Raw genomic sequence first — 11,643 nt, 5'->3', positions numbered from 1 at the left:
GTCTGCTTCTCCCATCTCTGCCCGGTGCTGCCCATGACCCTGGCAGGCTTGGACCTTCAAGCGCTGAGGGCAGACACTCCTCCAGCCAGAGCTTCTGCTGCTTTTCCCTGCTCCTCTGGGATTCGAATTCCCCACTCCTCCGCCTTCTAGCAGAGGGACTTAGGGCCAATCCCTTCCACTCTGTGGACCTGTTGCATCATCAGTAGAAGGGATTGAAGTGGCCCCTACCTCCCAGGGTAGCTCTGGGTGTTCATGAGGTGATGCCCAGAGAAGGGGCCCAAGCAGGAGCTGTTGTATTCTTGCTGTGTTCACAGTGGGAGGAGACAGCTGTGAGACTGCAGGCTCCCTTTGGAGTAGCAGCCAGGCATTTTCCTCGAGTCAGAGCCAGGAAGTGTGGACAGGCAGGGTGAAGAGTGTTGTCAGAAGAGTAGGCGGCCCTGTCTTGGAATTTATAGCCAGAAGGACTCCCAGCCTTTAGAAGTTTTGGAGGCCAGCTCCTTGTTGTGTGTGTAGGGCAATGGAAGGCCCAGACGTAAGTAAGGAGGTGTCTGGAGAGAGCAGAACACAGGCCACACAGCCTGGCTGGTTCCGTGCCGCAGCCTCCCTGTGGATAATAAGGGCTGTGGTTTCTAGCCATACCTCAGGTGCATTACTACATCGACACCTCCAACCACGCAAGGACAGAGGTGGTACCATCACCAGTATTTCATTGAGGCAGTAGGAGCGGAGATAGGGCTGGAGTGAGGGACTGTCCAAAGACCTGGTTGGCACGGCCACCCCAGTGCCTCAGCCTTCCTCACACCCACCATGTACCCAGTCCAGCGCTCCCAGAGGCGGAGGGAGGGTGTGGGAGGCTAGAGGCCTATGCTGAAACCATGGCCTTTTCAAGAGGGAAGCCTTGTCCTAAGCGCTTTGAATTTCCACAGAAAGAGGAGCAGGTCAGGGCAAGCTCCCTGTATCTCATCCGTCTTCACAGTACAGGCCACCTTTCCAGAACCACCAGCTGCTTCCCCAGGCCCCGAGCACCTCCACCCTGAGGTCTGGAAAAGTTGACGGTTTGGGGGAAATAAACTGGAAAATTCTGAAAGAGATGGGGATATCAGACCACCTAACCTGCCTCTTGAGAAATCTGTATGCAGGTCAGGAAGCAACAGTTAGAACTGGACATGACAACAGACTGGTTCCAGATAGGAAAAGGAGTATGTCAAGGCTGTATATTGTCACCCTGCTTATTTAACTTATATGCAGAGTACATCATGAGAAACACTGGACTGGAAGAAACACAAGCTGAAATCAAGATTGCCGGAAGAAATATCAATAACCTCAGATATGCAGATGACACCACCCTTATGGCAGAAAGTGAAGAGGAACTAAAAAGCCTCTTGATGAAAGTGAAGAGGAACTAAAAAGCCTCTTGATGAAAGTGAAAGAGGAGAGTGAAAAAGTTGGCTTAAAGCTCAACATTCAGAAAACGAAGATCATGGCATCTGGTCCCATTACTTCATGGCAAATAGATGGGGAAACAGTGGAAACAGTGGCTGACTTTATTTTTCTGGGCTCCAAAATCACTGCAGATGGTGATTGCAGCCATGAAATTAAAAGACGCTTACTCCTTGGAAGAAAAGTTATGACCAACCTAGATAGTATATTCAAAAGCAGAGACATTACTTTGCCGACTAAGGTCCGTCTAGTCAAGGCTATGGTTTTTCCAGTGGTCATGTATGGATGTGAGAGTTGGACTGTGAAAAAAGCTGAGCACCAAAGAATTGATGCTTTTGAAGTGTGGTGTTGGAGAAGACTCTTGAGAATCCCTTGGACTGCAAGGAGATCCAACCAGTCCATTCTGAAGATCAACCCTGGGATTTCTTTGGAAGGACTGATGCTAAAGCTGAAACTCCAGTACTTTGGCCACCTCATGCGAAGAGTTGACTCATTGGAAAAGACTCTGATGTTGGGAGGGATTGGGGACAGGAGGAGAAGGGGACGACAGGATGAGATGGCTGGATGGCATCACGGACTCGATGGACGTGAGTCTGAGTGAACTCCGGGAGATGGTGGTAGACAGGGAGGCCTGGCGTGCTGCGATTCATGGGGTCGCAAAGAGTCGGACACAACTGAGCAACTGAACTGAACTGTGGGGGAAGGGCAGACCCTCAGATGGTCTCTACCCAGCCAGTGAGCTCACCTGCTCTGGCCACTCGGTGCCTGGTGACCTTCAAGAGATGGGCCCCCAGGCACCAGGGTGAGCTAGCGAGGGGGCCTGGTCTCCAGCTCATGGCGGGAAAAAATGACAGTGGCAACAGCTACAACTTACTGAGCTCTTAGCGCAGCCCTGGAGGCCCAGAATCTTCCTTCCTTCGTCTGAATAAACCACGGTGATTTTCTTCCTACCTTTGGGGACACCACGTCCTAGGTCATAACGTGGTCAGCTCCTTGTCATACACACCTGTACTCAAACATCACCTCCAAGGGGGCTTCCCAGACCACCCTGTCTGAAGCTGTCTCCTGGCCCTCATGCCCTCTCATCAGGGATTTTCTTTATGGTGCTCACCACACCCTGGGATGACCTCGTTTGTTAGAGCTGGGTGCTCCCAGAGGGCAGTGACCTTTCTCTTCACTGTTGGGAACCACTGCCTGGCTGGCAGTTGGGCCTTGCTGCTTCGTGGTTGAAGTAATGGTGCTGAGCACCCTGCCCTCATTCAGTCCCCACGACAACCACATTTTGCAGTGAGGGTCTCAGTTCTGGGGAGTACCCTAAGGTCACACACAACAGACTTTCCATGATTATGAGTGTTTTATTTTTCTGAGAGATTTGAGGGTTTTCTGGTGAGGTTTATTTGTATGTTTTTATTAGTAACCAATGTGAAAAATGTTCTCAGTTGCCTATAATGTAAAATAATGGAAACTTCTTAGAAGTATAATCAGTGTCATCTTTTTGAGCAGCAGTTTGGCAGTAACTATCAAAATTTTGAGTGTGTAAAGCTTTTGAAATGATATAACTTGCCAATGGGGTTTTACCTCTTGTTGTTCAGTCGCTAAGTTGTGTCCAACACTTTGGGAATCCATGGACTGCAGCACGCCAGGCTTCCCTGTCCTTCACTGTCTCCCAGAGTTTGCTCAAATTCATGTCTATTGAGTCAGTCATGCTATCTAACCATTTCATCCTCCGCTCCCCCCTTCTCCTTTTGCCATTAGTCTTTCTGAGCATCAGGGTCTTTTTCTAATGAGTCAGCTCTTTATATCAGGCGGCCTAAGTACTGGAGCTTCAGCTTTAGCACCAGTCCTTCCAATGAGTATTCAGGGTTGATTTCCCTTAGGATTGACTGGTTTGATCTCCTTGCTGTCCAAGGGACTCTCAACAGTCTTTGCCAGCACCATGATTCAAAAGCATCTGCTCTTTGGCACTCAGCCTTCTTTATGGTCCAACTCTCACATCCATACATGACTACCGGAAAAACCATAGTTTTGACTATAAGGACTTCTGTTGGCAAAGTGTTGTTGAGTTTTAAGCCAGGTTTTTCACTCACCCCTTTCACCTTCATCAAGAGACTCTTTAGTTCCTCTTCTCTTTCTGCCATAAGGATGGTGTTATCTGCATATTTGAGGTTGTTTATATTTTTCCTGGCAATCTTGATTCCAGCTTGTGATTCATCCAGCCTGGCATTTTGAATGATGTACTCTGCATATAAGTTAAATAAACAGGAGGACAATATACAGCCTTGTACTCCTTTCCCAATTTTGAACCAGTCTATTGTTCCATGTAAGGTTCTAACTGTTGCTTCTTGACCAGAATACAGGTTTATCAAGAGACATGTAAGGTAGTCTGGTATTCTCATCTCTTTAAGAATTTTCCACAATTTGCTGTGATCCACACAGTCAAAGGCTTTTTACATAGTAAATGAAGCAGACATATATGTTTTACTCAAATTTGAAGCTTCCTAGGTGGCTCAGTGGTAAAGAATCCACTTGCCAATGCAAGAGACTTAAGAAACCTGAGTTTGCTCCCTGTGTTGGGAAGATCTGGAAGAAGAAACGGCAACCTACTCCACTATTCTTGCCTGGAAAAATCCCATGGACATAGGAGCCTGGCAGGCTACAGATCTACACGTGACTGAGCATTAGGGTCACACGGCTGGGGTGTGATGGAACCTGCCCTGGGATGTGCAGGCCCTGCGTCCTCTCCCAATAGCCAAGGGGAAGCTCCCTTTCCCTCCATCTGTGTTTGGGGGGCACAGACTCTTAAGACAGATCTGGCCCTGGCACCAACCAGCCCTGTACCCTTGTAGAAATCACATCACCCTTTGAGCCTCTGTTTTTCTCATATGTAAAATGGGGAGAATACAGACCTATCCCACAATAGAACCATTGTGCAAGTGTAATGCTTTAGCACAGAGTAAGAATTTCACATGTGGAAGCTGTTATTTTCCATGAAGGCCCTTCGAGGCCTCCTCTGAAGTCACTGTGTCCAAAGTCCAGCCACAGGTATTTTGCACACACTCCGAGTAGGAGGACTTAACACAGCTCCAAGGTCCTAATGCCAAATACAGCTGAACATCTATGGAGTAAGCACCTCTGCTGTGCAGAGGCCAAACCACTCCAGCCCCCAGTTCCGTTCAGTTCACTTCAGTCGCTCAGTCTTGTCCGACTTTTTGTGATGCCATGAATCGCAGCACGCCAGGCCTCCCTGTCCATCACCAACTCCCAGAGTTCACTCAAACTCCTGTCCATTGAGTCAGTGATGCCATCCAGCCATCTCATCCTGTCGTCCCCTTCTCCTCCTGCCCCCAATCGCTCCCAGCATCAGAGTCTTTTCCAATGAGTCAACTCTTCGCATGAGGTGGCCAAAGTACTGGAGTTTCAGCTTTAGCATCAGTCCTTCCAATGAACAGCCAGGACTGATCTCCCTTAGAATGGACTGGTTGGATCTCCTTGCAGTCCAAGGGACTCTCAAGAGTCTTCTCCAACACCACACTTCAAAAGCATCAATTCTTTGGTGCTCAGCTTTTTTCACAGTCCAACTCTCACATCCATACATGACCACTGGAAAAACCATAGCCTTGTCTAGATGGACCTTTGTTGGCAAAGTAATGTCTCTGCTTTTTAATATGCTCTCTAGGTTGGTCATAACCTTCCTTCCAAGGAGTAAGCGTCTTTTAATTTCATGGCTGCAATCACCATCTGCGGTGATTTTGGAGCCCAGAAAAATAAAGTCAGCCACTGTTTCCACTGTTTCCCCATCTATTTGCCATGAAGTAATGGGACCAGATGCCATGATCTTCGTTTTCTGAATGTTGAGCTTTAAGCCAACTTTTTCACTCTCCTCTTTCACTTTCATCAAGAGGCTTTTTAGTTCCTCTTCACTTTCTGCCATAAGGGTGGTGTCGTCTGCATATCTGAGGTTATTGGTATTTCTCCCAGCAATCTTGATTCCAGCTTGTGTTTCTTCCAGTCCAGCATTTCTCATGACGTACTCTGCTGCTGCTGCTGCTGCTGCTGCTAAGTCGCCTCAGCCGTGTCCGACTCTGTGCAACCCCAGAGATGGCAGCCCACCAGGCTCCCCCGTCCCTGGGATCCTCCAGGCAAGAACACTGGAGTGGATTGCCATTTCCTTCTCCAGTGCAAGAAAGTGAAAAGTGAAAGTGAAGTCGCTCAATCGTGTCCGACTCCTAGCGACCCCATGGACTGCAGCCTACCAGGCTCCTCCATCCATGGGATTTTCCAGGCAAGAATACTGGAGTGGGGTGCCATTGCCTTCTCCATGTACTCTGCATATAGGTTAAATAAGCAGGGTGACAATATACAGCCTTGACATACTCCTTTCCCTATTTGGAACCAGTCTGTTGTTCCATGTCCAGTTCTAACCGTTGCTTCCTGACCTGCATATAGGTTTCTCAAGAAGCACAGTTTTTCACAGTTTATTGTGATCCACACAGTCAAAGGCTTTGGCATAGTAAATAAGGCAGAAATAGATGTTTTTTGGGAACTCTTTTGCTTTTTTGATGATTCAGAGGATGTTGGCAATTTGATCTCTGGTTCCTCTGCCTTTTCTAAAATCAGCTTGAACATCAGGAAGTTCACGGTTCACATATTGCTGAAGCCTGGCTTGGAGAATTTTGAGCATTACTTACTAGCATATGAGATGAGTGCAATTGTGCAGTAGTTTGAGCATTCTTTGGTATTGCCTTTCTTTGGGATTGGAATGAAAACTGACCTTTTCCAGTCCTGTGGCCACTGCTGAGTTTTCCAAATTTGCTGGCATATTGAGTGTAGCACTTTCAGAGCATCATCTTTTAGGATTTGAAAGAGCTCAACTGGAATTCCATCACCTCCACTAGCTTTGTTCATAGTGATGCTTTCTAAGGCCCACTTGACTTCACATTCCAGGATGTCTGGCTCTAGGTGAGTGATCACACCATCGTGATTATCTTGGTCATGAAGATCTTTTTTGTACAGTTCTGTGTATTCTTGCCACCTCTTCTTAATATCTTCTGCTTCTGTTAGGTCCATACCATTTCTGTCCTTTATTGAGCCCATCTTTGCATGAAATGTTCCCTTGGTATCTCTAATTTTCTTGAAGAGATCTCTAGTCTTTCCCATTCTGTTGTTTTCCTCTATTTCTTTGCACTGATCTCCTTGCTATTCTTTGGAACTCTGCATTCAGATGCTTATATCTTTCCTTTTCTCCTTTGCTTTTCACTTCTCTTTTTTTCACAGCTATTTGTAAGGCCTCCCCAGACAGCCATTTTGCTTTTTTGCATTTCTTTTCCATGGGGATGGTCTTGATCCTTGTCTCCTGTACAATGTCATGAACCTCTGTCCATAGTTCATCAGGCACTCTACCTATCAGATCTAGGCCCTTAAATTTATTTCTCACTTCCACTGTATAATCATAAGGGATTTGATTTAGGTCATACCTGAATGGTCTCGTGGTTTTCCCTACTTTCTACAATTTAAGTCTGAATTTGGCAATAAATAGTTTATAATCTGAGCCACAATCAGCTCCCAGTCTTGTTTTTGTTGACTGTATAGAGCTTCTCCATCTTTGGCTGCAAAGAATATAATCAGTCTGATTTTGGTGTTGACCATCTGGTGATGTCCATGTGTAGAGTCTTCTCTTGTGTTGTTGGAAAAGGGTGTTTGCTATGACCAGTGCGTTCTCTTGGCAAAACTCTATTAGTCTTTGCCCTGCTTCATTCCACATTCCAAGGCCAAATTTGCCTGTTGCTCCAGGTGTTTCTTGACTTCCTACTTTTGCATTCCAGTCCCCTATAATGAAAAGGACATCTTTTTTGGGTGTTAGTTCTAAAAGGTCTTGTAGGCCTTCTAGAACTGTTCAACTTCAGCTTCTTCAGCGTCACTGGTTGGGGCATAGACTTGGATTACTGTGATATTGAATGGTTTGCCTTGGAAACGAACAGAGATCATTCTGTCGTTTTTGAGATTGCATCCAAGTACTGCATTTTGGACTCTTTTGTTGACCATGATGGCTACTCTATTTCTTCTAAGGGATTCCTGCCCGTGGTAGTAGATATAATGGTCATCTGAGTTAAATTCCCCCATTCCTGTCCATTTCAGTTTGCTGATTCCTAGAATGTCGATGTTCACTCTTGTCACCTCCTGTTTGACCACTTCCAATTTGCCTTGATTCATGGACCTAACATTCCAGGTTCCTATGCAATATTGCTCTTTAGAACATTGGACCTTGCTTCTGTCACCAGTCACATCCACAGCTAGGTATTGTTTTTGCTTTGGCTCCATCCCTTCATTCTTTCTGGAGTTATTTCTCCACTGATCTCCAGTAGCATATTGGGTACCTATCAACCTGGGGAGTTCCTCTTTCAGTATCCTATCATTTTGCCTTTTCATACTGTTCATGGGGTTCTCAAGGCAAGAATACTGAAGTGGTTTGCCATTCCCTTCTCCAGTGGACCACATTCTGTCAGACCTCTCCACCATGACCCGCCTGTCTTGGGTGGCCCCACATGGCATAGCTTAGTTTCAGTGAGTTAGACAAGGCTGTGGTCCGTCTGATCAGATTGACTAGTTTCTTGTGAGTATGGTTTCAGTGTGTCTGCCCTCTGATGCCCTCTGGCAACTTACTTGGGTTTCTCTTACCTTGGACGAGGGGTATCTCCTCACTGCGCCCCTCCTGACCTTGAACATGGAGTAGCTCCTCTAGGCCCTCCTGCGCCCACACAGCCACCGCTCCTTGGACTTGGGGTTGCTCCTCTCAGCCACCGCTCCTGACCTCGGACTCCAGCCCCGAGGGGAGGTTTAATTCCTTCACCTGAGTTCTGATGTCCATCTCTGTTAAGTCTGGAGATTTAAGTGCTGATGTTAGTTCCCCAACGCAGGGCAGATGGGGGGGTGGGTCACATCAGTGAAAAGGAGCCTGCTGTGAGATCAGCCTCAGTTCAGCAGGTCTTGCAAACCACAGTCTTGCCCTTAAGAACCCCCCAGAACGTCCCTGGTGGTCCATTGGCTAAGACTCTGTGCTCCCAATGCAGGGGACCTGGGTTCGATCCCCAGTCAGGGAACGAAATCCCACATGCTGCAACTAAGTGATCGCACGCCGCAACTAAAGATCCTGTGTGTTGCCACTAAGTCCTGGCACAGCCTAAAGAGATACATAAATATTAAAAAAAATAAAAACCTTCAGTGGCTCTTCACTGTCCCAGTATAACCACCTCAGCCTAGCACACCAGGGTTTTTCCAGTTACTTTTCCTACTACGCGGCCCTCTTCTCCTCATATAGCCTGGTGTTCAATCCCACTAGTCTTCAGTCATGTCATCAAGGCCTTCTAAGTGTTTGCCGAATGCCAGCGTTAGGTAGTTAGAATAGGAAAAAGGAGTCCAGAATGACGGTGGCTAAAAGACAAGAAAGGGAAAAGCCCACGACAATTGAACAAAGGAAGGTCTGAGGACCAGGGTGAGGACCTCAGGTGGAATAAACAGCACTTCTGGCTAGCCCAAGTTACATAGGGCAGGCCCAGGGGGAGGGGAAAACATACAAAAAGAGGAGCCAAAGGGCCGAGGGTCTCTCTGCCGCGCGCTTTCTCTCTCTCTTCTCCTTGGGTCTTTTGGGTCAGCATGCCCTCATGCCTCAAGGATATATTTTCACTTTCTAAATAAAACTGCGTGTAACACTGTCCGAGAGCTGTGACGCGCCAAGGGCTTTAATGTCCGTCGCTTCAAATTTTTGTTGTGACAAGACAAAACCGAGGAAATTACACTCCCCTAACACCAGGGCTCCCTAGTCACTGAGACAGCCACACCCCAGCCTCGTGGAATTGAGAAGCGGCGGCAGCTGAGGGCCTTGGACATGCCAGGCCTGTGCTGAGAGTTTGGAGTGCATCATCTCACTGGATCCACACTCAGCCCGAGGCAGGAAAAAGGCAGAGACCGTGATGACTCTAGAGCCACCCTACTGACGAGGACACACGGGAGGCTCCGCGGGGAGAGAAGACTGATCCACAACCTTATCCACACCCAGATCCACAGGTGTAAACATGATCACTGCCACATCAACCCCCGAGGTCCTATGCAAAGTGGGCGAGTGAGAATTTGGAGGAAGAGGTGGTGGTGGTGACCAACAGCCCTGCTCTCCTCCACCCTGGACACATTGGTAAAGCCAGAGGCGTACCTGGCCTGAGGGAGGCGATGCCAGGGGACCTAGAGGAACAAGACAGTCTGCCCCAAAGCAGCTTATAGCCTCGCTGGACACACCGAGGTGGGTAGGCGGAGATTATTTCTTCTCTGAATAGGTTATCCCTCACCACCTCACCACGTGCGGAATAGCTGGTCCGGAGGGCAACTCAGGTGTGTCTGACCAGAAAGCAAAGGAGCTAAGTCACAGTAACGTGTGTGTGGTGGGTGTCAGCTGAAGTACAGTGAGCACGTAGTGAGGAACAACCTTGTCTTTCCGTCTACCTGCGCTGGGAAGCTGGTTCTTTACCACTGGTGCCCCTGGGTCAGGGCCTCCAATTCACCCTCCGTGTCAGTCATCCAAGAAGCATGTATTTGAGCTTCTGTTATTCGCTAAGACCTGTGGATACAATTAGAGGTAATCTTCAGGTCCAGGTTTTGTATGTGCTTTGTGGTCAACAAGCCTGTAGGTTACAATAATAACAATGTCAACTAATTCAGATGTCCCCCATGACACTCCAAACCAACCTTCTGAGGTGAACACTATTAGCATGTCTTGATTTTTACATATAAGAAAATAAAACTTTGAACATTCAGCTGAGAAGCTGACCCAGGTCTGTTGGATGCCAAAGCCTAGGCCCATAACCACTGCACCACACTGCCTCCTGAATGTCATACCCAAGGGGGAAGTGGTGCTTTTATATACCTTGGTCCCCCAAAAGGATGCACTCTGTGCTCTGAAAGAAATAGATCCAAGTATTTATCAGACCAAAATTTCATAAAATAAAAATAAAAATAAAACTTGGCTATGCTAGGTCTTAGTTGCAGCATGCAGGATCTTCCTTGCAACATGCGAGATCTTTTAGCATGCAGGTTTTAGTTCCCTGACAAGTAATCGAACTCAGGCCCTCTGCATCAGGAGCTTGGAGTCTTAGCCACTAACCTACCAGGAAGTCCCCCCAATTGTCATTTTTTGTTTCTATAAACAGGCTCTGAAAATTGTCCCTCCTCACTTTTAAGGACTTGGACTGAATTAAGGGATTGAGGAGGGATTTATCTTTTTTAAGTAAAAAAAAAAAACTTTAGTTATTTTAAATTGAAGGATAATTGCTTTACAGTACTGTGTTGCTTTCTGACAAACATCAACATGAATCAGCCATAGGTATACATGTGTCCCCTTCCTCTGGAACCTCGCTCCGGATTAAGGGATCTATTTAACAACAAGTGGCAACTGTGGATGCCCAACATGTTTCATTATCAAGGAGCCCAGTTTTGAGAGGTCCAGAGTGACACAGGGTGGGGAAGTTGGCAGGGGGCCCAGGCCTGGGCAGGTGCCACGACAAATGTGGTCATACTCTTCAGGGGCCAAAGATTTATAGAGGTCTCCAGGTCCGTGCCCTTTGTACTTACTACCAAATATGCCAGGTTGCTTTCAAGGTAGCAAGGATAGCAAAGGGTTCCTATGCAGCACTCCAGGGGCCAAGTTTATTGCCGTCCCAGAAGCACTGGCTAGCCTGAGGTCTGCAGGAGCGTGGGGGGTGGGTTGTGAACCTCATGGCACTCAGTTCAGTCAACTTCAGTCACTCAGTCGTGTCTGACTCTTTGCGACCCCATGGACGGCAGCATGCCAGGCCTCCCTGTCCATCACCACCTCCCTTACTCAAACTCATGTCTATCGAGTTGGTGATGCCATCCAACCATCTCATCCTCTGCGTCCCCTTCTCCTCCCGCCTTCAACCTTTCCCAGGATCAGGGTCTTTTCAAATGAGTCATTTCTTCGCATCAGGTGGCCAAAGTATTGTAGTTTTTCAGCTTCAGCATCAGTCCTTCCTTCTTATGGCACTGGAGGCCACAAAATATCCCACTGGAAGTGAGAAAGGAGCCGTCAAAATTCGACTCTGGTGGGACTCGAACCCACAACCTTTGAATAGCCACACCCAGGCCGGCTAGAAGTCCAATGCGCTATCCATTGCGCCACAGAGCCGGTTGCCTATCCTC

The 11,643-nt window shown here is 47.6% G+C and overlaps 2 non-coding genes across 2 annotated transcripts; one reads left to right on the top strand and one right to left on the bottom strand.

The window, feature by feature from the left end:
- Positions 1-8,464: 8,464 nt before the first annotated feature.
- On the top strand, positions 8,465-8,537 carry TRNAG-CCC (transfer RNA glycine (anticodon CCC)). The gene has a single exon. It is a non-coding gene; the product is annotated as a tRNA-Gly (tRNA).
- Positions 8,538-11,538: 3,001 nt separating this feature from the next.
- On the bottom strand, positions 11,539-11,629 carry TRNAR-UCU (transfer RNA arginine (anticodon UCU)). Its single transcript is given in 2 exon segments — positions 11,539-11,574; positions 11,593-11,629. It is a non-coding gene; the product is annotated as a tRNA-Arg (tRNA).
- Between the last annotated feature and the right edge of the window lie 14 nt (positions 11,630-11,643).

This window comes from Ovis canadensis, chromosome 3 (assembly GCF_042477335.2).
Source record: "Ovis canadensis isolate MfBH-ARS-UI-01 breed Bighorn chromosome 3, ARS-UI_OviCan_v2, whole genome shotgun sequence".
NCBI lineage: Eukaryota > Metazoa > Chordata > Mammalia > Artiodactyla > Bovidae > Ovis > Ovis canadensis.
This window is presented reverse-complemented; position numbering and strand designations above follow the sequence as displayed.